At 35.6% G+C, this 27,318-nt stretch overlaps 1 protein-coding gene and 1 pseudogene across 18 annotated transcripts in view; one reads left to right on the top strand and one right to left on the bottom strand.

Annotated features, from left to right (window-relative positions):
• Positions 1–27,318, top strand: part of BAZ2B (bromodomain adjacent to zinc finger domain 2B) — a 395,156-nt gene that overhangs the window by 148,592 nt on the left and 219,246 nt on the right. The gene's annotated exons all lie outside the window — the stretch shown is intronic.
• Positions 8,633–9,502, bottom strand: LOC100479860 (annotated as a pseudogene).

The following is a 27,318-nucleotide window of genomic DNA, read 5'->3' as shown; positions in this document are numbered from 1 at the left end:
TTCCTTTTGTTTTCCTATAGTTGCTTCGTATTACTCACATCTCCCTTTTGCATCATCATATTTCCCTTTCTTGGTTTATTACCAGAACATACTTGGAAAAAAAGATCCTTCTTTTCATTTCCTTCATTATTGCCATAAATTCTCTGCTTTTCACTCAGCAGAGTTTTATTTGCTACGTATAATATATATATATGTATAATACGTATAATACTCTTACATTTTATGTAGCAAATAAAACTCTGCTACCGTTCTTTTTTTAAGATTTATTTATTTGAGAGAGAGAGAGAGAGCACAATGTCAGGAGGGGCAGAGAGAATCCAAGCAGACTCCCCGCTGAGGGGGGAGCCTGCTGCGGGGCTCAGTCTTCTGACCCTGAGATCACAACCAGAGCTGAAACCAAGAGTTGGACATGTAACCGACTGAGCTACCCAGGGGCCCCTCTCCTACCGTTCTTTCTTCATCTGGCTTTAGTCATGCTTTTGCTTGGGAACAACTCCACAAAACTGTTCTTGTCAGTGTCCCTGATGACCTCTGTGACTTAAGTTAGTTCTTAGTTCTCACTTTCTTGACTAGAACTGTTGCATTTAACAAAGTTTATTACTCTATCCTCCTTTAAACTTTCTTTCCCTTTCCTTTCCACAGTTTTGTTATTTTGTTTTTACTCCTACTTTTCTATTTTCCCTTTTTTTTGCTGGTTTCTCTTCAAGTCTCCACCCATGCCCCAGGCCTTACTCCTTGCGCAACTTCTGTTCTTTCACTATAACTGTCTTAGGGAAATAATTCAACCCCCTGTATTTAGATAGCATTGAAATGCTAATGACTCCCGATGTTGCTTATTCCATTTTTAAGCAGTTTTTTTTTCTATTGAGGTGTAATTGATGTACCACATATATTTAATGATATTTATATATGATGTTAAATAATCACCCCATTAAGTCTGGTTAACATCTATCACCACACATAGTTAAAAGTTTTTTTTCTTGTGATGAGAACTTTTAAGATATATTCCCTCAGCAACTTTCAAATATGTAATATAATTTACTATCTGTGTTACCATGCTTTATATTACATCATAAGTGGAAGTTTGTAACTTTTGACCTCTTCACCCATTTCATCTATTCCCCCACTCCTGTGTCTGGTAACTGTCAATGTGTTCTCAGTATGTATGTATGTATGTATGAGCTGCATTTCTTTCTTTTTTTTAGATTCTGCATATAAGTGAGATCATATGGTATTTTTCTTTCTCTTACTTATTTCAGTTAGCATAATGCCCTTAAGATCCATCCATTTTTTTTTTAAAGATTTTATTTATTTATTCGACAGAGATAGAGACAGCCAGCGAGGGAGGGAACACAAGCAGGGGGAGTGGGAGAGGAAGAAAGCAGGCTCATAGCGGAGGAGCCTGATGCGGGGCTTGATCCCATAACGCCAGGATCACGCCCTGAGCCGAAGGCAGACGCTTAACCGCTATGCCACCCAGGCGCCCCAAGATCCATCCATTTTGTCACAAATGGCAATATTTCTATTTTATGGCTGAGTAATACCTCATTGTACATGTATACATTTTCCTTATCCATTCATCCATCAATGCACACTTTGGTTGCTTCTTGACTATTGTAAACAATGCTGCAGTTAACATATATATCTGGGGGTGAGAGTATTTTTTATTTTCTTCTAATAAATACTCAGAATTGGAATTGCTAGATCATATGGTAGTTCTATTTTTCATTTTTTTGAGGAACCTCCACACTGTTTTCCATAGTGGCTGCACCAATTTACATTCTTAACCAACAGTGCATGAGGGTTCCTTTTTCTGTACATCTTTGCCAGCGCTTGTTATTTCTTGTTTTTTGATAATAGCCATTCTAACAGGTGTGAGGTGGTACCTCATTGTGGTTTTGATTTGCATCATCTTGATGATCATTGATGTTGAGCACCTGTGGACCATCTACATATCTTCCTGAAAAAATGTCTATTCAGATCCTCTGCCCATTTTTAAATCAGATTGTTTCTTTTTTTGCTACTGAGTTGCAGGAGTTCTTTCTATATTTTGGATGTTAACTTCTTACCAGATATATGATTTGCAAATATTTTCTCCCACTCAGTAGGTTGCCTTTTCTTTCTTTTCTTTTCTTTTCTTTTCTTTTCTTTTCTTTTCTTTTCTTTTCTTTTCTTTTCTTTTTTTTGATGGTTTCCTTTGCTGTGTAGAAGCTTCTTAGTTTGATTTAGTCCTACTTGTTTACTTTTACATTTGTTGCCTTTGATTTTGGTGTCAAATCCAAAAAAATGATCGCTAAGATCAATTGCAAGGAGCTTACCACCTATGTTTTCTTCTAGGAGTTTTGTGGTTTCAGGTTTTATGTTCAAGTCTTTAATCCATTTTGAGTTGATTTTTGTGTATGGTGTAAGATAGTGATCTAGTTTCTTTCTTTTGCGGGTAGCCATCCCGTTTTCCCATTTATTAAAGAGATTGTCCTTTCCCCATTGTTTATTCTTGCCTCCTTTGTCACAAATTAGTTGATTGTATATATATGGGTTTATTTCTGGGCTTTCAATTTCATTCCATTCATCTTTGTGTCTTGGTTTGTTTTTATGCCAATACCATACTATTTTGATTACTATAGTTTTGTAATATAGTTTGAAATCAAGAAAGTGTGATGCCTCCAGCTGTGTTCCTCCTTCTCAAGATTCCTTTGGATATTTGGAGTCTTTTGTAGTTACATACAAATTTTAGACTTTGTTCTATTTCTGTGAAAAATGCTATTGGAGTTTCAATAGGGATTGCGTTGAATGTGTAAGTTGCTTTGAGTAGTATGGGCATATTAACAGTATTAATTCCTCTAGTTTGTAAGCATGGAATGTTTTTTCCATTTATTTGTGTCATCTTCAGTGTCTTATAGTTTTCAGTGTGCAGGTCTTTCACCTCCTTGATTAAATTAATTCCTAGGTTGGTTGGTTTGTTTCCTTTCTGATGTAGTTATAAATGAGGTTGTTTTCTTAATTTCTCTTTGTGATAGTTTGTTATTTGTGTATAGAAATTAAATAGTTTTTTGTATATTGATTTTGTATCCTATAACTTTACTGAATTTATTTCATTATTTATTACTTCTAGTGGTTTTTTGGTGGAGTCTTTAGGATTTTCTATTTTTAGTATCTTGTCATCTGCAAACAGAGGCAGTTTTACTTTTCCATTTCTGATTTGGAAGCCTTTTATTTTTCTTTCTTGCCTAACTGGTCTGGCTAGAGCTTCCAATACTATGTTGAATAAAAGTGGGGAGAAATGTCGTACTTGTCTCTCTCTTGTCTTGTTCCTGATCTTAGAGGAAAAACTAGCTTTTCACAATTGAGAATGAGGTTTGCTGTGAGATTGTCATATATGACCTTTATTATGTTGAGGTACATTCCTTTTATACCCATTTTGTTGAGAGTTTTTAATCATAAGTAGTTGCTGAATTTTGTCAAATGCTTTTTCTACATCTATTGAGATAATCATATGATTTCTATCCTTTATTTTATTAATGTAGTGTATTACATGACTGATACATGGATGTTGAAGCATCCATGTATCCCAGGGATAAATCCCACTTGATCGTGATGTATGGTTCTTTTACTATATTGTTGATTTTAGTTTGTTAATATTTTGTTGAGGATTTTTGCATTTCTGTTCATCAGATACATTGGCCCGTAATTTTGTTGAAGTGTCCTTGTCTTACCTTTTTTTATCAGGGTAATGTTGGTCTCATAAAATGAATATGGGAGTGTTTCCTCCTCCTCTTCTATTTTTTGGAAGAGTTTGAGAAGGACCTTTTCTTTTTTTTTAATGGAATAAATTTAAAAGCCTGGAGTTTTTCCCCTCTGAACTCAAGCTTTCATACCAATTGCTTTTTTGGCACCTATACCTACAGTTTATTAAGCATCTCAAATTTAACATTCTCAATGTTAAAGTTGGAGGATTGATACTACCCAACTTTAAGATATACAATAAACCTACAGAAATCAAGATAGTGTGATATTGGCACAAAAATAGACAAATAGATCAATGGAACAGATTGGAAAACCCAGAAATAGATTTACATCAATAAAATCAGTTGATCTTCGACAAAGCAAAGCAGTAATAAAATGAATCAAAGATAGTCTTTTCAGAAAATGGTGCTATAATAATTGGACATTCACATGCAAAAATGAATCTAGACACAGATTTTACATCCTTTATAAAAACTAACCTAAAATGAATCACAGACCTAAAAATGAGAAAGCAAACTATAAAACTTCCAGAAGATAACATAGGGTAAAACCTAGATGACCTTGGGTATGGTCATGCCTTTTAATCTTTTTTTTTTAAACATTTTATTTATTTATTGGACAGAGAGACACAGCGAGAGAGGGAACACCAGTAGGGGGAGTGGGAGAGGGAGAAGCAGGCTTCCCGTTGAGCAGGGAGCCCGATTTGGGTCTTGATCCCAGGACCCCGATTTGGGTCTTGATCCCAGGACCCCGGGTTCATGACCTGAGCCGAAGGCAGACACTTAATGACTGAGCCACCCAGGTGCCCTGGTCATGCCTTTTTAGATGTAACACTAAAGCCCTGATTCATGAAAGAAGTAATTGTTAAGCTCAATTTCATTAATATTCAAAACTCTGTCTGCGAAGAACAATTACAAGAGAATGAGAGGACAAGACCCAGAATGAGAGAATATATTTGCAGAAGACACATCTGATAAAGGACCATTTTCCAAAGCGAGCAAGGAACTCTTAAAACTCAATAAGAAAACAAACAACCTAATTTTAAAAGGGGCCAAAGATTTTGACAGCTCACCAAAGAAATCATTATGGCAAATAAAGACATGAAAATGCTCTGCATCATATGTCATAGGGGAAATTCAAATTAAAACAACGAGATACTACTGCACACTTATTAGATTGTCCAAAATCTGAAACACTGACAACATCAAATGCTGGAGAGAATGTGGAGCAACAGGAATTCTCATTTATCGCTGGTAGGAATGCAAAATGGTACAGCCATTTTGGAATACAGTTTGGCAATTTCTTACAGAACGAACCACGTTCTAACCATACATTTTAGCAATCATGCTCCTTGGCATTTACTCAATTAGTTGAAAACTTATGTCCATAAAAAAGGTTGAAGCTTTATTCATGATTACCAAAACCTGGAAGGAACCCAGATCTCTTTTAGTAGGTGAATGGATAAATAATCCAGAAATGGACTGTTCCTCAGTATTACAATGAAATAAGTTATCAAACTATGGAAAGACATATGAGGAACCTTAAATGCATATTACTGAGTGAAAGAAGCTAATCTGAAAAGGCAACAGACTGTATGATTCCAAGTATATGACATTCTGGAAAACGCAAAACTGGGGATAGTAAAAAGATCAGTGTTTGCCAGAGGTTCGAAGGGTAGGAGGGATGAATTAGGAGCAGTACAAAGGATTTTTAGGGTGGTGAAATTACTCTGTATGACATTATATTGGTAGATGCATGTCATTATATATTTGTCCAAACCCATAGAATGTATAATATCAAGAGTGAACCCTAATGTAGAGTATGGACTTTGTATGATAGTGATGTGTAGTGTCGGTTCATAAATTTTAATGAATGTGCCACTTTGAAGGAGCATGTTGTTAATAGGTATGCATGTGTGGGGCCAGGGAAATCTCTACCATCCTATCAATTTTGCTGTGAACCTAAAACTGCTCTAAAAAATAAAATCTGTAAAAGCAAGCAAGCAACCAGTCAACCAGCCCATATGATTTAGAGTTTATGCAGGGGCCTAAAAGGCCCCCTGTGATCTTTCTTATAGCTCCTTACCAGTCTCATGTCACTTCTTACTACATTTCCTGTAGTTTACTCTGGGCCAGCTACATTAGACTCCTTGGTGTGTCTTGTATACATAACAGATAAACTCTTGCCTTAAAACATTTGCATTTGCTTTTTCTTCAAATAACCTTATGGATTGTTCTCAGCTCTTTCAAGCCATTACTCCAAAGTATTCTTTTGCAGAACTCTTTCCTTTCACACCCTAACCAAAATTACAAACCCTCCACCCTGCACTCCCTATCCCTTTTTTTGGTGTGTTTTTTCCCTTCGCACTTAAGGCTTTCAAATATTTTTATTGTAATTTTCTCTCTAAAGAAGGCAAGAATTATTTTTTGTTTTTCTTTCTATGGATGAATAACATCTAAACAGCACTTGGCACATAGTAGACCCTGAATATGTTTTTTGTGTGGGTGGAATAAATGAATCTCATTTTACTATTACAATTGATTGTCTTTATTCCACTTGACTCTAAGCTTCTTGAGAGGCAAGTGCTGCAACTTCTGTGTCTGTTTCTCCAGTATTTAGCACACATGGTTGTATTACATCTGTTCAATTTATAATAGAATATACTTCTCATTTATACAGGTATAATCATGACAGAATTACACATTGGACTTTTTCCCCTTATGTTTATAGGTACTTTTTTGGTCGCTATGTATTCTACATTATTTTGTTAACTTTCAAAATTCTTATGAAATGTAGGCAATTCATAAAATAGATAACATTAAAACATTGTCTTGAGTTGATATTTAATCATTTCTTTATCTGTTGATTACTTTGAGCATTTAAGTTTTTTAACTTGTATTTTTTAAAAGATTATTTGAGAGTGAGCAAGAGAGAGTACAAACGGGGGGAGTGGCAAAGGGAGAGGGAGAAGCAGGCTGTCCGCTGAGCAGGGAGCCCAATGTGTGGGGCTAGATCTCAGGATCCTGAGACTGTGACCTGAGTGGAAACCGAGAGTCGGATGCTTAATGGACTGAGCCACCCAGGTGCCCCCAGAAAGATACATTTAAGATCTTTTAAAGATACATTTAAGAACATTTAAAGATACACTTAAGTCTATCAGTTAAATATATTCCCCTTTGACTCTGCCAATTGCCATTTCTAGAATCACTCTTAAAAAGTTTGCTGTGTATTCTTTTAGACCTTTTTATATGCATGTGACTACATATATATACGAAATCTAAATTAACAAAAACTAGTTAATGTATGTATTATTCTGTAGTTTATCTTTTTTTACCTTGTGTCCCAGAAATCTACCATATCAGTATATAAAATGCATTCTTTGTAAAAATCACGCTATGATGTATAATCTTTTAATTATTCCTCTATTGACAGACATTTAGTTTGTCTAATTGTGAGAAATGGTGAGTTATACAAAGTTAAATATTTTCTTTTCTGCAGTACAGTGCGTTATGATTCTTTAGAGAAGGTAAATGGTGTGCAGAATTTCCTGAGCTTATTGTACCAATAGAACCTTTATTTTCATGGAGCATATAATCCTTCCAAAGAGCATGTCATATCATTGATGCTCCATTAAATATATTTGGAGCTTTAGTCAATCTTCTTATTTTACTTATAATGAAATTGAGACTTGAGTAAGTGGAAAATTGGAACATAGTCTCAATTTCTTGACTGTTTTTCCATGTTACTCCTGATGCTTTGATTTTAGTCTTCATTTAGTACTTTTTCCTGAATTCAAATAGGAAACTTATGTACTAGGATTTTTTATAAGGGAAAAAATAGTTTTCATGTGTTGATACTAGGAAAAGTTAATGCTTGCATGTTTTTAGGGTTTTCTTTATATCAGCATGCGATATCTTGGTAGGTAATTAGTGACAATCCTTCTTTCTGGAGGTAAGCACTTTAACATTGTACTAATATTGAACTTTCTTCTCTGTAAGTATACATACATACATTTATAAATACAAGGTCATACTCTATTGACTTGTAATTTTCCCTTTTACTCAAGAAAGTATGTTGTGGACCACTTTTCTTCTCATGAATATAGGGAACATGAATCACTTCTTTTTTTTTTTTTTTTTTTTAAAGATTTTTTATTTATTCGACAGAGATAGAGACAGCCAGTGAGAGAGGGAACACAAACAGGGGGAGTGGGAGAGAAAGAAGCAGGCTCACAGCAGAGGAGCCGGACGTGGCTCGATCCCACAACGCCGGGATCACGCCCTGAGCCGAAGGCAGACGCTTTAACCGCTGAGCCACCCAGGCGCCCCCATGAATCACTTCTTAATGACTACAAAGTCATTTTGTGGATATACTGTAATTTAATTAATGCTCATTAATAGACATTTGGATGGGCTCAAAGGTTTCCACATTATGAATAGTTCCCACTTGAACATTTTTGTAGATTTGCCTTTATGCTCTTGTGATTATTTTTGTAGTGTAATTCCTGAAAGAGAAATTGCTGGATCAGAATTTTGGTACTTGTTGCCTAACGGCTTTCCAAACAATGGTAGCAATTTATACTCTCTCTAAAATTATATGAGAGTGTACTTGCTGCCATATCTTATTCAATTCTGGGTACTTTTTTTTTTAATCTTTGATAATCTGGTGCATAATGATGATTCAAGATTGTTCAAATTTATATGTCTTTGATTATTAGTCGGATTTAATATATTTCTAGGTAATGGCCACTTTTTTTAAACGTTAACTCTACATCCAACATGGGATTCAAGCTCACAACCTGGAGATCAAGCATTGCCTGCTCTACTGGATACTCTTGGTTTTTTGTTTTTGTTTTGTTTTTTTTTCTGTAAATTTTCTGTTAACATTATTATGCTGTTAGGACTTGGCATATATTTATTTCATCCTTAATATAGGATCTATATCTGTTCCATTTTACAGTTGAGGAAGACCTCTTATGCTCAGTACCAGGAGGTCTGCCAAATTCTTGGATTGGTGGCTCAAATCCATCAGGTCATTCAACTTTAGCGTTGGTCTCATCCCCAGTAGCTTTTCCAGGATACTACCTTCACCATGAAGCTTCATGAGCTTTCCCAATTCAAACTTGGGCTTCTTCAGCATTTTTACTTTTCTAACGAAGACATCATGGAGTAGATAAATAGACTAGAAAGCCTTTTCTGTGTCTTTTCTGATGGTGTCTGGAATGAATTTATTGACCACTTCTTTCAAGTCATTCGTCTGCACCTCTTGGGTCATGATTTCCATCACCTTTTTCCACATTTGGCAGACCTACTGGTGTGGGCGTAAGGTCTTCCAAATCTGATTGTTGTGGTTTTTAGTAAAACAAACACAAAATAGACAAAATAACCATCAGTAGTCTTGACATCAACATATGTTTCAGTCACGGTCTGCCGGTTTTTGACCATGGAGCACATTTTGTCGTAGGTAAGAACGATATCAAGGAAATTAGTCAGTTTTTGCCCTGATCTTCCTTAGTTCTAAATGCAGCATCATCATTCTGCAGATCAGAATGGCTCATTTCGAAAAACACCACCCTTGAGGCCATCAGATGTGATTTTGGTGCCTTGAGTTCTTGTGACTAGTGTTTTTCCAATATTTCTTATATTGAACATCGCTGGTGCTTTCACATCATACCAGTCTTAGAAAATAAATCAACCGCTTTCTTCTTGCCTTCCTTTCTGCCACCTTTCATAAGGCTCTTGTTCTTGCTGACTGTCATGGCACTGCTCAGGGAGCTGAAAGGGTTTCTTTCATATTCTTATTTCTTCCTCAGTTCTTCAATTTTAATCACTAACTGTATAAGTTTTGATATTTCTTAGGACAGACCTCTCATCTTTGCTCACTTATTTCAGAATCCTTCTATTAGTTGTTTTTTCAGGTATATTTTGACCACTTTTGTCATTTTCAGAAATTAATCTGTTGAGTTTCGACTGGGGTTTGTACTAAATTCACATATTTTAATTCATCCTATTTTTATTTCATTTTACAACATATAGAGTGAAATTTTCCTGGGAGTAGAAAGTAGTCATTCATTCTTGTTTCCTGGTGTATGTTTTCTTCAATGATCTCTCACATACTGGGTTTATTTCATGACTTTTAATGGCAAAATTTTTATCCAGCTTTTTCTTCTGGTTCAGTCATCTTCCATATCAGGTCAGATTTATAAAGACGTACTATTTGCTTAAGAATATACAGGTAGAGTCTTCTTGACTTCTTTCCCTGTTTATCTGGGTACTATTTTGTATCTTGAAGGCTTTGATAATACAAGTTTATTCAGTCACTTAGTTCCTCATTCAACAGCCTGAGAGGTTAGGGAGGGAACTGGATCTTTGTTTTTGTTGATTGTTATTTTGTTTTCTTTGTGACCATTGCATTCGTATGTCGACTCATACCTTTGGAAAAATTGCGTGCCCAGGCCCCAATTCTATTTTTACTCCCACTTTATTTTATTTTTAAGTAATGTCTACACCCAACGTGGGACTCACAACCCCAAGATCAAGACTTGCTGTGCCACCCAGGTGCCCCAACACACTGCCTTTAATTGCTGTCGTTTTGTAGTAAGTCTTGAAAAAAAATTGTAAACTTTCCAACTTTGTTCTTCTTTTTCAAGATTGTTTTGGCAGTTCTGGGTTCTATAATACCAAATTTCTTACAAGTTCTCCTTTCATGTCTTACCTCTGTGAGGTTTTGTTAACTGTTTATGATTTTTTATCTGAAATTATTTTCTTGAAGATCACTCAAAATACCCTTCAGCCAAATTCAGTATTCCTCTCTTCTGTTCTGTATTCCTCTCATTTCCAGTTTTCTAGGAAGATCTTTCACCTCTTTTCTTCCAATTTCTAGTCTTTTTCTGACATTTTTTCCCTCAAAATCTTTTTCTCTTCCAGCTCATGAGTACACTTCATATCCTAAACACTCTGTTAATCTCTGGAAAAAAAAAAGAATTCTAATTAAGCACAATCTTTATTCTGAAGTTGCTTATGATAAATAAAATAAGAGACTAGTAAGTAAGTCCATGCTAATTCTCAGTCTTTCATAAAGGAGAGTCAAATTTTTGTTTTTGATTTTGATTTTGATAATTTCCTTTGGTTTAAGTTTTGGCAAACTTGAAAGTAATACTCAGTTTAAGAGTGAGGGCTTATGGGGCGCCTGGGTGGCACAGCGGTTAAGCTTCTGCCTTCGGCTCAGGGCGTGATCCCGGCGTTATGGGATCCGAGCCCCACATCAGGCTCCTCTGCTGTGAGCCTGCTTCTTCCTCTCCCACTCCCCTTGCTTGTGTTCCCTCTCTCGCTGGCTGTCTCTATCTCTGTCAAATAAATAAATAAAATCTTAAAAAAAAAAAAAAGAGTGAGGGCTTATGTTAAAATAATTATAAGAGAAAACAGGCATCTATATTGGGAAAATTAATATAAAGTAATAGCAAAAAAGGGAAAAAAAACTAAAAAATGATGCAAGAATGACTGTACATGTTAATAAATTAAATATGGTTTACTTCTTTTTAAATAAACTCTTCACTCATTTATTCATTTTCCCAAAATAGATATATTGAGTATTTTTTTTCCAACAACAAATTCCTCAATTCTCTAACACCAACTGGGTCTCCAGCAATTTAATTCAATTCTGACACTATTCAGAATTAGTATAGATCCCACATGTTAATACTCACTCCCACAAGACTGCCCCCACTTCCAGTGCCAGCTGCAGGTGTGGTCCCCAGGCTACCCACACTTCTGCCTGGCCAACTGCAAATCATGGATTTCCATGACCCCATCCCTCAGGACTCAATAGTACTGAAGAAAGTGTTATACCTACTATTACAGTTTATAATAAAGGATATAGATGAATAGGCAGAAGAAGAAGTATATAGGGTGATTTCCATAAGGATTGTGAGCATAGGATCTTCTTTCTCCATGGAGTCAGTGTATATGACCCTCCTAGCATGTGGATCTGTTCACTAACTTGGAAGCTCTCTAAATCCTATCATTTAAGGGTTTTTATGAAGGTTGCATAGGCATGATTGATTAATACATTGGCCCATTATTGACTAAACTCAATCTCAAGCCCCTCACCTGTCTTTGGAGGTGGTAGAGTTGAATGTTCTAGCCCTCTAATCAAGTGTTGGTTTTTCTGGTGAACAGCCCCCATCCTGAAGCTATCTACTTAACCTTCCCCTTGAGTCAACTTGCCAGCATACAGAGGTAGTAAATTTATTTTTGAAAATATTTATTTATTTATTTAATTTATTTATTTTAGGGAGAAAGAGAGACAGTCAGAGAGTGAGCAAGCACAAGTCAGGGGAGTGGCAGAGGGAGAGGGAGACTCTGTACTCAGCAAGGAACCTGAAGTGGGGCTTGATCTCACGACTCTGAGATCATGACTTGAACCAAAATCAAGTCAGATGCCCAACCAACTGAGCCACCTGGGTACCCCAGAGGTAGTTAACTTAAATTCCAGAACTTTTGGGGCACCTAGGTGGCTCAGTCAGTTGAGCATCTTACTCTTGGTTTTGACTCAGGTCATGATCTCAGGGTTGTGGGATTGAGCCCTGTGTCTGGACTCTGTGCTGGGTACAGAGTCTGCTTGGGATTCTCTCCTTCTCCCTCTCCCTTTGCCCCTCCCCCTGCTGTCTTTCTTTCTCCCTCTCTCTTTCTCTCTCAGATAAAATAAAATAAATAAAATCTTTAAATTCCGGAACGTTTTGGAGCTCTGTACCAGGAACCAGGAATAAAGACTAAATATTATTTTTTATTATACCACAAGCATCTGTTATATATTAGACATAACCATTGCTTTTATGACACTTGGTGTCTAGTAAAGGAAACAAATTAAGAAAAAGAAGATCCTAATAACATGAGATAAGTTAATTAGTGAAAGAGATATGCACAGCATCTGATGGGGTATTAAGATCACCACACTTACCCAGCCTGCAAGGAGTGATGAAAGTTGGCATTGGGGTTGGAGGGCAGATGGCAGAGTTTAGAAAAGGGTTTCTAGTAGAAGTTGCTTTTCTCTAGACAAAAGGAGAGAAGACAGAAAGAAAGGGTAAAAAAGTGTCCTGGGGCTAGAAATGACAGGAAAAGGTCATTTAAAGTGGGATCACTTTCCCCTCAGGGTGATCATATATTGGAGAACTTTCAGATTGAGAATTAATCTACTTTTTTATCTCTTGCTCTCATCTCTAAAGTGAAATCACATTTAAAATACTGGGATGAAATTATCCATATTCTAAAGTGAAATTGATTTCTAAGTAAGAACATTTTAAGTTTTAAACCAAAGATCGGAGTCTTCCTTCTCCATATTTTGGTATTGTGTTTCACAGGAAGTTGAAGTGCAGATAAAATACACAACTTAGTTTAACAGTTGTGTATTGAAAACCTACTATGTATCAGACATTGCACAAGCCTTACTGTTTTATCATGGAATATTTTTTTTTCAAGAATTTTTTTTTTAAAGTAATCTTTACAGCCAACACGGGGCTCAAACTGACAACCCTGATATTGGGTCGCATGCTTTACTGACTGAGCCGGTCAGGCATCCCTATCATGGAACTTCTTTTTAAAGATTTTTATTTATCTGTTTGAGAGAGAGCGAGCAGGGGGAGGAGCAGAGGGAGAGGGACAAGCCAGATGTGGGGTCTGATCCCATGACCCAGAGACCATGACCTGAGTGGAAATCAAGGGTCTGATGCTCAACTGACTGAGCCACCCAGGTGCACCTCATGGAATATTTTTGTATCTTAATGTACTGACTTAGTTTCTTTGGATTAAGGTAGAAAACAAAAAATTATCTGCTGAAAATGGTGAAATTTTAATTTATATACATTTTGAAACACTATAACAATAAAGTAATTAGAAAAGTGAAATCATTTTTAAAATATTGAGTCAAAAATATATGTATTCTTTAAGATTTTATTTCAGAGAGAGAGAGAGCACGTGCGCACAAGCATGGGGGTGCGGATAGGGGCAGAGGGAGAACCAGACTCCCTGCTGAACCGAGTGCCTGACGCGGGGCTTCATCCCAGCACCCTGGGGTCATGACCTGAGCTGAAGGCAGATGCTTACCCAACTGAGCCACTCTGATGCGCCCCAAAATATATTTTTTTATCATGAGAAATTTAGATATCTTTTAAATATATTTTTGTTTTAAAAAATTCTAAATCTACGAACTTTAAAAAATAAGCAAACGTTTGCATCTTTTTATACTATTTCTGCTTAATATTAGAAAACTTTGCTGATCAAGTGGATAATTACAGAAGTTGAGGATTAAATCTGTTTTTGTGTAATGAAACGTCTTTGCCTATTTTGTTTAGGTATATGATAAGAAAAGGAAGAACATAGTCTGCATATTTTGCGCTATGTCAGTTATTCTTCGGGTTGCTGCAAAAATAATCATTGTTTCATCCTGAATAGCTCACTAAACAAACTTTTTAGAAACTAAAAGAGCAGCTATTATCCTTGAAATATCCCAACTTTTATGCTTGTTTAATTCACTAGCAATTTGAGAATAAGAATCAGTTTTTAAATTTAAATCTTTATGTATTGCTTTGAGAACAGGCTGGGTGGCATTAATATGTAATGCTGTGTTTCACTGATAATATCACAAATATAGATTGAAATTATAAATCAAGACAGAATTTGTTATAGAATAGATGGCATACATTAATTGTTACTTGATAAATGCTGCCTGTGCATCACTAGGTAGAACAGAGATGATGCCAAGTTGGGGCGCCTGGGTGGCTCAGTTGTTAAGCGTCTGCCTTCGGCTCAGGGTGTGATCCGGTGTTCTGGGATCGAGCCCCACATCGGGCTACTTCACTGGGAGCCTGCTTCTTCCTCTCCCACTCCCCCTGCTTGTGTTCCCTTTCTCGCTGGCTGTCTCTCTCTCTGTGTCAAATAAATAAATAAAATCTTTAAAAAAGAAAAAAAAGAGATCATGCCAAGTAATGTTAGGGGATAAGTCATGGAAATCCTCATATATAGAAAAGAATAGTAAATGGTATCATAAAGTTCATTTACTATGGTAGTAATGAATTAAAATTACATCTAATAAAATTTAGATAAGTGATTAAACTTATTAACAACTCTTCATGATCTTATCCTCGTCTCCTCGCAAATTCAGTATTATCTTTGTTTCAAATTCTGTCTCCTAAGAATCACATTCTTCAGAAACTCACAAGTGTTCTTTTCACAATCTTTTTTACCTTGAATTTAAGTTGCTGATTGTGTCTGGTTAACTAGCTTGATGATCAGTATTTTATATTCCTAGAACTTTAAAGGAAAATGCTGTCTATTCAGAGCAGAGTAATACAGGCACTGGCATATCTTTGGCTGCTGTTGAAAGAGTCAAAGTAGCATTCCCTAAAGCTTTTCAGTCTGTGTGAAGAACTCCGTGGGCATGCAAATATTATGCTTTACTTCCTCAAGCTGTAATCCATTTATTTCTTTTGAAATGCTTCATGCTGTTTTAATATCCACCTTTTTTCCTGATTACTTGACAATTGCCAGTTTTTGTTGAAATGTTAAAACAACATGCCTCTTTATGGATACCAACTGTTCATTAACTAGGCAACACATTTGATAGTGAGGAGGAAGAAAATTCACGGGCAGTGCAAGAATTTGTGTTGGTATTAGTTAGCATTGTACAATAGATCCATATAACATGGAGATATGCTTTCTGCCTTAAAGTAGTTTTGATCTTCTATCATTTGCACAAATTATAATTTATTTTATTTTGTCACTCCTTATCTGAGAACTGGTAATAGATGAAAATCTTTAAAAATTCATTGTGAACAAAACTTTACAACAAAATGACAAGTAACCCAATTAAAGAATGGGCAAAGGATTTGAACATTTCTCCAAAGAAGAGTTACAAATGGCAGTAAGCACATGATAAAGTGCTCAACATCATTAGCCACCAAGAAATGCAGGTCAAAACCATAAGGAGATAATACTTCATATCCACTGGGATGACTATAAAAAAACAATGGAAAATAACAAGTGTTGGCAAAGATGTGAAAACTTGAGAATCTCATATACTTCTTGTGGGAATATAAAATGTTGCAGCCATTTTGGAAAACAGTTTGGCAGTTACTCAATAAGTTAAGTATAGAATTACCATACAACCCCAAATTCCTGTTCTTAGGTATGTATCTAAGAGAACTGAAACATTATGTCCACACAAAAATTTGTACATGAATGTTCATAGTGTTATTCATACTAGCCAAAAGGTGGAAACAACCTAAATGTCTATTAACCAATGGATGGGTAACAAAATGTGCATACAATTGAATATTATTCATTTGTGAAAGAGAATGAAGTACTGATACATGCTATGGTATGGTTCAGCCTTGAAAACAGTATGCTAAGTGAATGAAGCCACACCGAAAAGGTCACATGTTCTGATTCCATTTATGTGAAAGTGTCCAGAATAGGCAAATCATGGAGACAGAAAATAGATTAGGGAGTGCCAGGGACTAGAAGGGAGAGTCTTTAGGAGAATGGGCAATGACTGCTTAATTGGTATGGTGTTTCTCTTTGGGATGACGAAAGTATTCTGGAATTTAACAGTTTATCAATATGGTGAATATACTAAAACCACTGAATTGTACACTTTAAAATGGTGAATTTTATGTTATGTGTATTTTATCTCAATTAAAAAATTCATTGTGATTTCTAACATTATATTTTGGGGAGAAATACCTGAAATAGGTGGAGTACCGCTCTGGGTAGTCCACATCTTTTCCTTGAAGTAAAGTTATGTGTGACATACTTGAACCCTTTTTAGCTGCCGAAATGCTCTTAAGTACTATGCCATTTGCCAGTCTCTGAGGAATGTTAAAGAAATAGTTGTTCAAAACTGACTACTTTGTTTGTCGCTGGAATCTTTTTGACAACTCAATAGAATGACTTTCCTCAGGTCTCAGTAAGCTTTCTTCCTTCAAAAAAATGATATAGCTTTATGAGTGCTGTGAATAATATAAATCAACAAAAGCTGCATATGGCAGTCACTTCTTTGCATTGATTATCAGGAAACTCAAAGCCCTATCTTTGGTCACCCCCATTACAAAGGAAACAGGGCCTTATGACACACATTTTGAAACTAACCTTATTCTTGGCCTAATGTTATTTTTCTCACTCTCAGTTTCTAATTTGAATTTGTATATTATGTACCTAAGTGTATTTACCTCATATCTTATTTTAGAACAGGACAGAGTATAAAAATACACAACGAATTGGGGCAACTGGGTGGCACAGTCGGTTGAGCGCCCAAGTCTTGGTTTTGGCTCAGTTCGTGGTCTCCAGGTTGTGAGATAGAGCCCTGTGCTGGGCTCTTAGCTCAGCACAGAGTTTGCTTGGGACTCTCTCTGGGGGCCCTCCCCACTGCATGCATGTGCAAGCATGCACTCACGTGCGCTCTCTCTCTCAAATAAATAAATAAATCTAAAAAAAATACACAAGGAATAAAGAATCTTAGAGGGGAAAAAAGCTTTAAATGCAAGTGTGTTTGTGTAACATCTAGATTAATTTACACTAATATGTAATTATTCACCTGTCCATACAGCTTTCAGATTTTTTTCATAACTACTTAATTCCTTTTATTTTAAGTTCTTATTTAAATTCCAGCTAGTTAACATACAGTGTTATATTAGTTTCAGGTGTACAGTATAGTGATTCAACACTTCCTGTACAACACCTGGTGTTCATCATAACAAGTGCACTCCTTAATCCCCATCACCTGTTATAACTATCTAATACTTAACTTTTTAAAGAAGGCTATGGAACATTGCAGAAAGTAATTAATAAGCCGAGAGAAGAAAACTCTGGAAATGATGAAGACTTGTGTAAATAATTGATATGTGAATTGCTTTCTGTTTTGAGTAGAGTGATGAGTTATAGAAGAGATGGTGCTGGAAATCCAAAAGTGGAAATGGGTCAATACAGAGGAGGGAAAGGGAAAATACAATGGAGATGTTTTTAAAAATTGCTGGCTTTACTCTTTATCTAATGTTGATCCTATTTAAGCTCCAGTGTGCTTAATCAAATAAAAGCTTGTATGGCATTATTTTTACACTGTGCAGCTGCATGTGTCTTGCTTAGAAGGACATTGCTGTCACTTCATAAAATACATCAACATTTCTTTGCATAATCTTTTTAACATGACAGCCTCTATTATAAAATAATACTGTTTCTAAGGGATTTTAAACTTAATTATGTATATAATATTTTCCCCCTATGATTTTCAATATAGTTTCCATATAACCCTTAAATTAATTACATGTCTTATGTTTATTATCTTTGCATTTCTGGCAGCAATGACAGATTTATGCATTTCATTGATTTTGCTTCTGTAGTTTTCCCCATCATCATTCTTTTTTTCTCTAGATCATCTCAGCAGTATATATACATACTGTAGTGTTCCCTCATTTTAATACAAAAATATTTCAAGACCTCATCTCCCCTTTTAGCTACAGTACCATTTCTGTACAGTCCTTTATAGCAAAACTCCTTCAAGAGTTGTCCATATATGCCACTTGTACATCCTCATCACACTTTCTCTGCTTTGCTTATCCTATTCATGCCTTTGTCTTCCCCATTTCACTGAGAACCGTCTTGTCATGGGCACCAGTGAATTTACCTCACTAAATCCAATGGCCATTTCTTAGCCCTCAGGTTAAGTGTTGTCCAGCAGCATTTGTCACAGTTGATCATGTCACTCTCCTGAACTTTTTACTTGGGTACTTAACTTTGCCAAAGCCAAATTCTTGATTTCTTAACATTATTACTACCACCACCACCAAAGCTATTCCTCCCCCTGTGTCCTCCATCTCAGTGTTTGGCAGCATTATTTACCCAACTGATCTGACCAAAACTTTGGAGTCATTCATGACTCTGATGCTTTTTCTCTTAGTCTATCAGCAAGCAAATATCCAACCACTTCTATCAACAACATGGCTATCGTATAGTCCCCTCATTTCCACCTGAGTTACTACAGTTCTATAAACCAGTCTCTCTGTTTTGATTAATCTCTAACTCTCCTATTCCCAAGATTATTCTGTATACAGTAACTAGGGTGTTTGTTTTTGTTTTTTTAATCGGATCACATCACTCCCTTAGTGAAAGCATCTCATACGGCTTTCAGCACACTTGGAATAATAGCTAAACTATTACTGTTGCTTTCCAGGTCCTCTGTGATCTGTGCCTAGCTCTCCTACTACTGAATTCTAACTTACGTGCATCAGCACTGTGCCTTCTTGTCACTTTTTCAAAAACACCTAAGCCTTTCCACCTCAGGACCTTGGTACTTGCTGTTCTCTCTACCTGAAGCATTTGTTCTTTCTTCATTCTGATCTCTGGGCAGTAATCTTTTCAGAGAGGCCTTTCTTGCCGTCACTCCCCTCTCCTTACCCTTCATTGTAGTACTTGTCACTATGAGAAAAGACACAATTTTTGTACTTTTTTGTTGTTTTGTAGGTCTCCACGATTTCTGCATAGGTTCTGTGAAGACAGAGACTTTGTATTTTTCACTGCCATTCTAGCACAGTGCCTGCCACATAGAAAACTCTTGATAAATAGTTAATGAATGAATGAACAAATGAATCCCTTGACTTAATGTTTTAACGTGTGTATTAATCAAAGAAAAATTTAAGATTGGTTTGAGATTTATATAAGATTTTCACTTGTTAATTTTTTGCTATTGTGGTAAAATATACATGACATTAAATTTAACATTTTAATTACTTTTAAGTATACAGTTCAGTGGTATTAAGTACATATACATTGTTGTGCAGCCATCACCATCTTCAGAACTTTTTCATCTTCCAAAATTGTAATTCTGTACCCATTAACCAATAAATTCCCATTCTCCCCTTCTCCAGCCCCTGGCAAATCACCATAGCACTTACTGTTCTATGAATTTGACTATTTATGTACCTCTCATATAAGTACATCACAAGATGTGAAGGATCATACTGCGTTTGCCCTGTTGTGACTGGCTGTCTTAGTCCTGTTTGGAGTCCTATAACAAAATACCATAGATCGGGTGGCTTATAAACCATAGAAATTTATTTCTCACGGTTTTGGAGGCTGAGAAGTTCAAGAATAAGGTGTGGACAGATTTGGTGTGTGGTTAGGGCCTGCTTCCTGGTTCACAGATCACTGTCTTTTTGCTATAACTTCACATGGTGGGAGGGACAGGGAAGTTCTCTGGGGTCTCTTATTTTATAAGGGCACTAATTCCATTCAGGAGGGTTCTGCTCTCATGACCCAATCACCCCCCAAATCCCCACCTCCAAGTGTCATCACACTGGGGATTTCAACATATGAATTATGGGGAGTGTGGGGGCAGACACAGCCATTCAGTCTGTAGACCTGGTTTATTTCATTTAGTGTAGTGTTTTTAAGATTCATCCAGATTGTTGCTGTTAAATGTTTGTAAGTTGCATTTTTTTCACTAAGTACATAGCAATTAATTATATCAATGCTTTACATCTCTCATCTGTGTACCTCTAAAAATTTTATAAGCATAATTAACTAAACTTCACAACCTCAGTGTAAAGTAGATAATTATGGTAGGCAAGCCGAAGTTCTAAGGGATTGCCTAAGGTATATAACGAATATATGCCAAAATTCTGAATGAGGACCAGGGTTATGTAATTTATTATTGAAAGTGTTAGACCAGATTTCTTATTTATGATGAAATCATTCAAGGGTTCTAAGAAAAACTAGCAGTAATAATTATAAAGTCCCTTAATATTCATGGCAAAATTCTTTTAGTAGAGGAGAAGAAAATATATTTTATCTGAAGCCTAGTTTTTTAAGACACATGAAAAAATGTTCAAAATCATTAGCCATCAGGGAAATTCAAATCAAAACCACATTGAGATACCACCTTACACCAGTTAGAATGGCAAAAATTGACAAGGCAGGAAACAACAAATGTTGGAGAGGATGTGGAGAAAGGGGATCCCTCTTACACTGTTGGTGGGAATGCAAGTTGGTACAGCCACTTTGGAAAACAGTGTGGAGGTCCCTTAAAAAGTTAAAAATTGAGCTACCCTATGATCCAGCCATTGCACTACTGGGTATTTACCCCAAAGATACAGACGTAGTGAAGAGAAGGGCCATATGCACCCCAATGTTCATAGCAGCATTGTCCACAATAGCTAAATCGTGGAAGGATCTGAGATGCCCTTCAACAGGTGACTGGATTAAGAAGATGTGGTCCATATATACAATGGAATATTACTCAGCCATCAGAAAGAATGATTATCCAACATTTGCAGCAACGTGGACGGGACTGGAGGAGATTATGCTAAGTGAAATAACAAGCAGAGAAAGACAATTATCATATGGTTTCACTCATTTATGGAACATAAGAAATAGGAAGATAGGTAGGAGAAGGAAGGGAAGAATGAAGGGGGTAATCAGAAGGGGGAATGAACCATGAGAGACTAGGGACTCTGAGAAATAAACTGAGGGCTTCAGAGGGGAGGAGGGTGGAGGATTGGGATAAGCTGGTGATGGGTATTAAGGAGGGCACGTATTACATGGTGTGCTGGATGTTATACGCAAGTAATGCATCATGGAACATTACATCAAAAGCTGGGGATGTACTGTATGGTGACTAACATAAAAAATAATTGTAAAAAAATGAAACCTAGTTTTTTAAATTAGTCATGGCAAGTTTAGTTATTGGATCTAATTTTTTTTTTTTTTTTTTTTTTTTTTTCTTTTTTTTTTTTTTTTTTTTTGCCTTTATCTTGTTACATTGCTTAACTGCCTCATGAGTCTTCATAGCCGTAGTGTGAATTGGATATTTGAAGGCTTGGGTTGGAATAGTTTCATTTCAGTCTCTTAGCTATGGGACATGAAATCCTTAAAAAACTATGAGCTTATGTGTTTGTCTTAATTGTTGGGTTGTTCAAGTGAGGTGTTTTTTGTTTGTTTGTTTTTAAGTCAGTCTTGTAACTGGCAAATTATTGATAGGACTAAGATGGACTCTGATTTTGGTAAAAACTAAAATTTCTCCATAATTATATTCAGATAATGTGTTTAACATAGTTAATAGTAGTTCCTGAAGGCTTTACCTCTTTGTGTTGCTACAATTTGAGTTGAATTCCCTAAAGAACTTAGAAATAAAAGTATAGCCAAAACAGTATGTAATTTTTCTCAAATGAAGCTCTTCGTTATGTTACTTCATCCAAGTGATTAGTTCATTTTTGGATATTGTGTATATATTAACCTCATGTTTCAACACTGGTTAGCAGTGCTACCCACTTTCTTCCTCTACTGGATGACCATTTATGGCTTTAAAGCAGAAACCTATGAACCAGTGAGTAGATTTTGAGAAGTGCTAATTAGTGTTGAAAGAATAGGGTGGTAAAGTTGGGGAAACCATGCAGCTTATATGTATGTAAATTTTTTAAAGGTGGTTCACCAAGTCTAATAGCCAGTTGTGCTTTGTTTGCATGGTTTTTATTATCAGGAAAATTACAAAGTTACCATCTGATCTCTAGCTAAACTTCATGTAATAAGACTTATTTTAGTTGTTTAAAAATTTTGTGAGTTAACCTTTGGGAATTATAGCTTTTCTAGAGAAGTTTCAATCATACTTAAGGATAAGGAGAAGCATTTCAAATGAGGAATATGATTCATTTTGAGGGGTTGATGGTTTTTTTTACAATAAGGATAGTGAAATTATTGATACATTTTAGTAATTTATGGAAATATAATTTGTTTTATAAGAAATGTGAAATCATTGACCATGCTTTTTAAATGACCTATGTTTATATTTGGTCTTACCTGAAGTAGTAGGACGGACAGTGAGTTGTTTAGTTGAAGATAGTAGTAAGAACCTTGGAGAGGGTGACAAAAAATTAGAATCCTGGTAATTCATTTCTTTAAGGCTTTAAAAAGATTATGCTTTTTTTTGTTTTTTGCTTTTGGTTTTGTTTAGCACTTAAGGAAGCTCTCTTAAGGGAAATCTCACTTTGCTCTAGGTTGTACTATGACAAAGTTAGAGGTTTTATTTTATTTAAAAAATTTTTTTTTAATTTTTTATAAAATTTATTTGGGAGAGAGAGAGAGCAAGAAGGGGGAGGGGCAGAGGGAGAGAGAGAATGTGAAGCAGACTCCCAGCTGAGCATGGAGCCCAACACGGGGCTCAATCCCAGAACTCTGAGATCATGACCTGAGCTGAAATCAAGAGTTGGCCACTTAACCAACTGAGCCACCCAGGTACTCCAAATTAGAGGTTTTAAAATGAGAAACTGTCCTTTGCTTTTAACTAGACTTCTATTGGTATGCTCTACAGTCATTACTTTCTTTGTGAGTTTCTCTAGTGTAGATAGTGGACTTCTTATTATTTCTAACAGACGGTATTGAATTAATCAACAGCAGGTTTTGAATTAGAGGCCTACTTACCCTACCAGAAAGCCTGATGAGGTCTTCAAAGCCAAGTAGTGACAGCATATAGAACCTAGGCATTGATGATCTTGCTTTTTTTGGTAAAAAACTATGAACACTCAAAAATTGATGGCTTTGAATTGGTGAATCTGTAGGACTCTTTTTTCCTTTCATTTCTGTAAGTTGTATGAACACCTTTCTTCAGGGAGTCAGTTGTCAGTTTTAGGGGTTGGAGGTTCCACCCTTTTTATTAATTTCGGTGTATTTTAGCATGGTTTAATGTGTGGTTGCTGGAATAATTGGAATGACTGCCTTCACTCTCTGTGAACATTAAGGAAAGGTATTTTACTATATACCCTGCTTAGACACAGTTGAAACTGAGGACGGGAGGCATTCAGTGAGTATGATGCCCCCAAATACTGCTTGCCATTGGAACCCATATCTCTTAATGCTGCCTGTTATCTACCTTGGATATCTTTCCCCATGGAATCAGGAAAACAACTTTTAGCCTGGATACCAGTGTTTGTACAGGTCAGGAAATGATTTCTGTTGCTTTATTTGCATGTAAAGTAACTATCTAAATTGATCAATGCCTATCCAACTTGAAAAAGCTGCTTAACAAAGCTTATATTAATTGTGTATAAGGTCTTCTATTCCTGTACTCACTTTAGACTGAGATAGCAGGTTTTTTTCATATAAACCATATTACATGCTTAGTTAAAACTTTTGTCATGCTATTAAAGCTTGCTCATCTTTTTTTCTTAAAACATAATAAGAAAGGGAAAACAATTGATCGCAAAAGAGGCTCGTAAGGATCAGGACTATCAAAGTTGTTAATAAAATAAATTTCTTTTTTTTTTTCTGTGTTCTTTTGAGGTTTTAGTCATAATGGTACATGTTCTATCCAGCTGAACAAAGTAAAGCAAATTGAAACATTTTTTTTAAAGATTTATTTATTTCAGAGAGAGACAGAGTGTGCTTGAGTGGAGGTAGGCGCAGAGGGAGAGAATCTTCAAGCAGACTTCTGCTGAGCACGGATCTTCAAGCAGACTTCTGCTGAGCACGGACCCTGATGCAGGGCTCTATCTCATGACGCATGAGCTTGTGACCTGAGCTGAAACCAAGAGTCCAGTGCTCAGCTGGCTAAGCCACTTGGGCACCGCTAAGGCAAACTGAAACTTTTAAAAAGCAGGCAATATAAATGCAATCTGAAAAGGTTTAGAACTCAGTTCTCTAAAACTCAAGACTATTTCCCCATTTAAGCCCTATGATACATTAAGGATGGTAAAATAAATCTTTTTTTCCCCACCAAACATAAACTTGAAAGTTGTTGAAAGATAAAATAATTCCTTTCCAAATTTGGAGCAATTTTTCTGAAATGAACATATCCTACCCAACACAGTTGAGGGTTTTTTTTTTTTTCCACTTCTAAAAAATAGAATAAAACATTTTCAAATATTTAGGAGAATCATTTACAGTTCAATCCTTGTATTGTGTCAGAATTACTTAGTTGTTCTAATATGGTAGCCACTATCTACCAGTGGATATTTAAATCTAAATTAAAAATAATTTAAATTAATTAATGTTTAAAAGTCAGCTGTTTAGTTATAATAACCGTATTACAAGTGCTCAGTAGCAACATTTGACTGTGGGTTAGGTATTGGACAGCTGAGACTGAACGTTTCCGTCATTGCAGAAAGTTTCATTACATGGCACTGGATAAAGTATTCCATTGGTGGTAGATCACAATTTTACCAGGTTCCCCAGTAGTTTCCTAATATTTACAAGTATTTTCTACTTCCCTTCTAAAAAAAAGAAATATTGCTTATCAGACCCTGTAATTTTTTCTATCGAATAATTGCCCTAATTAAAAATATTAATGGTCAGGATTTGAAATAGCTAGATGATGGTAGAAGCAAGTTTACAGTTTTAAAAAGTCTTTATTAAACCTTAAAAATGTGTGCCAAATTATGTGTAGTTGTGAATCTTTAAAAAGAGAATGATAGAATGTCTGCAATCTAAGAAACAGCTGAACACTGAAACAGCTTACAAGTAGCATATGATTCGTGAGATTATTTTTCTTTCTTTCTTTTCTTTTTAAAGATTGATCTATTTATTTTAGAGAGAGAGAGAGAGGCACGGCAGGTATGTGTGTATGAGCAAGTGGGGGGTGGTGCAAAGGGAGAGTGAGAGAGAAACTTCAGCAGACACTGCATTCCTCTCACATGGCTCGATCCCACCATTCTGAGACCACAGCCTTAGCTGAAACCAAGAGTCAGATGCTCAAGCAACTGTACCATCCAGGTACCCCTGTGAGATTATTTTTCTTATGTAATAGAAATAGATTTTTTAAAAACTAGAAATAATTTTTTATTGTATAACCACACCTTGAAAAGTGCAAACACAGCAAAAACATTAAACTGATATATAAATAAATGATTAAATATTCAATGTCTTATTTAAATGAATTTTAGAGTTAAGCAGCATATACTTCTATGTTCAGATTGAGTGAGGTGAGAAAAAGTAGGTATTGTATTCATTTATTCCTTTGAATCTCTTCAATAAGCTAGGTAGGGATAGATACCCTTACTGTGTGTGTTGAGACTTCTATGATGCATGTTAAAATCATTACATAAAGAAAGACTTCTGTTTTGGGGCAGAGGAAGAGGAAAAATATAGTTTAATGTTAATTACTGAAAGATTGTTTATATAATTGTATATCTGGATTTATCTCACAGTTTAACACTAGTAGGTGTTTTCTAAGTATAAATATAGTTGAGGTTTTCCCTGTGCATATTTAGTGAAATGGTGGCTTGTAGAGAAATAGCACATAACCAATGTATTAGTTGAATTATGCTTTCATAAAATGTAATATTACTTTTTATATGTGTGATTTGAATATATTTCCTAGTTTTGAGATGATTTTAAAGAATTACCTTTCCTTGTAAAAGCCGCTTAGGATTTTTATGAGAAGCTTTAAGATTTGTCTGGCTTTATCTAGTGTCATTTTAATTTCATGTATTTTTTTTTCTTATGCATTTGCAAGTACCCAGTAAGCCATGTGTAAAAATTGTTACCATGATGAAGGAATGCCTTTACTAGTTTTTTATACTATTAGCTTTAGAGCTTTAAATATAGTATGCAGTTTTAACTATAGATATAGTCTTAATTACCTTGTATTTTTCTCCAAAAAATAAAAAATAAAATGGAACATTTTTTATTCTGTCACAAATATTGTTTGAATGTAACTATTAAAAAAACTTTAATACCTTTTGAATTACAGAGTTTTATAGAAAGTGTAATTACTTCTTTCATAAGACCTTTTGAATTGACATTTTATCATCACAAGAATTTTTAGTGTGTGTGTGTGTGTGTGTTTAAAGTAGGGTCCATACCCAACCTGGGGCTTGGACTCAGGACCCTGAAATTAAGAGTCACATGCTCTACTGACTGAGCCAGCCAGGTGCCCCACAAGACTGTTTTTTATATTGATTTAAGTTGAGAGCCTAATGCTACGAAGTAGCTCCTTGAAGGCAGGTCTTTGGAAGTAGAGGGTAATATGTGTGTTGGCAGAAGGAATGGCTGGGGGGGGGGGGTTAAAAAAGGAACCAAGGGAAACTGAGTTGTCTGTGCTTGGACGAGTCATGTATGTTCTCTCACATCTATTTTACATGAGTGTCTAATAAGTAATGTCTCTTCTCTGCTACTTTGAAGGAATTGTTATAAGGATCTGATGAAATAATATACAAAGGCCCATTATGAATATTAAAACACCATAATATTGTGTCATTTCTAACACGAAACATTTAAAAGCTTCTCTTAAATTATGCCTTGTTAATTGAGAAATTTCAAAAAGCTTAGATTTTATAGGGATAACTCTAAGCTCTTATCAGGAAGTAGTTTAACTTAAATAACTTCCGTTGGGTTTATCATATATAGTTCCTTCCCAATGATATTTTCAATCTTTACTAGTTTTGTCACTCTTCATAAGGATGAGCCTAAGGCCATTTCTCCTATTAATTGATAATAAATTGATCACATTCTAGCCATAAATGAGCTGCTAATCTGATCATAGAGAAAAAGTTATCTATAAACAGTACCTGTCTCTTATTTGTAGTATATTTAAGACACT

Source organism: Ailuropoda melanoleuca, chromosome 2, assembly GCF_002007445.2.
Source record: "Ailuropoda melanoleuca isolate Jingjing chromosome 2, ASM200744v2, whole genome shotgun sequence".
Taxonomy (NCBI): domain Eukaryota; kingdom Metazoa; phylum Chordata; class Mammalia; order Carnivora; family Ursidae; genus Ailuropoda; species Ailuropoda melanoleuca.
The sequence above is the reverse complement of the archived record's forward strand: the minus strand, read 5'-3'. Positions and strand labels throughout refer to the sequence as shown.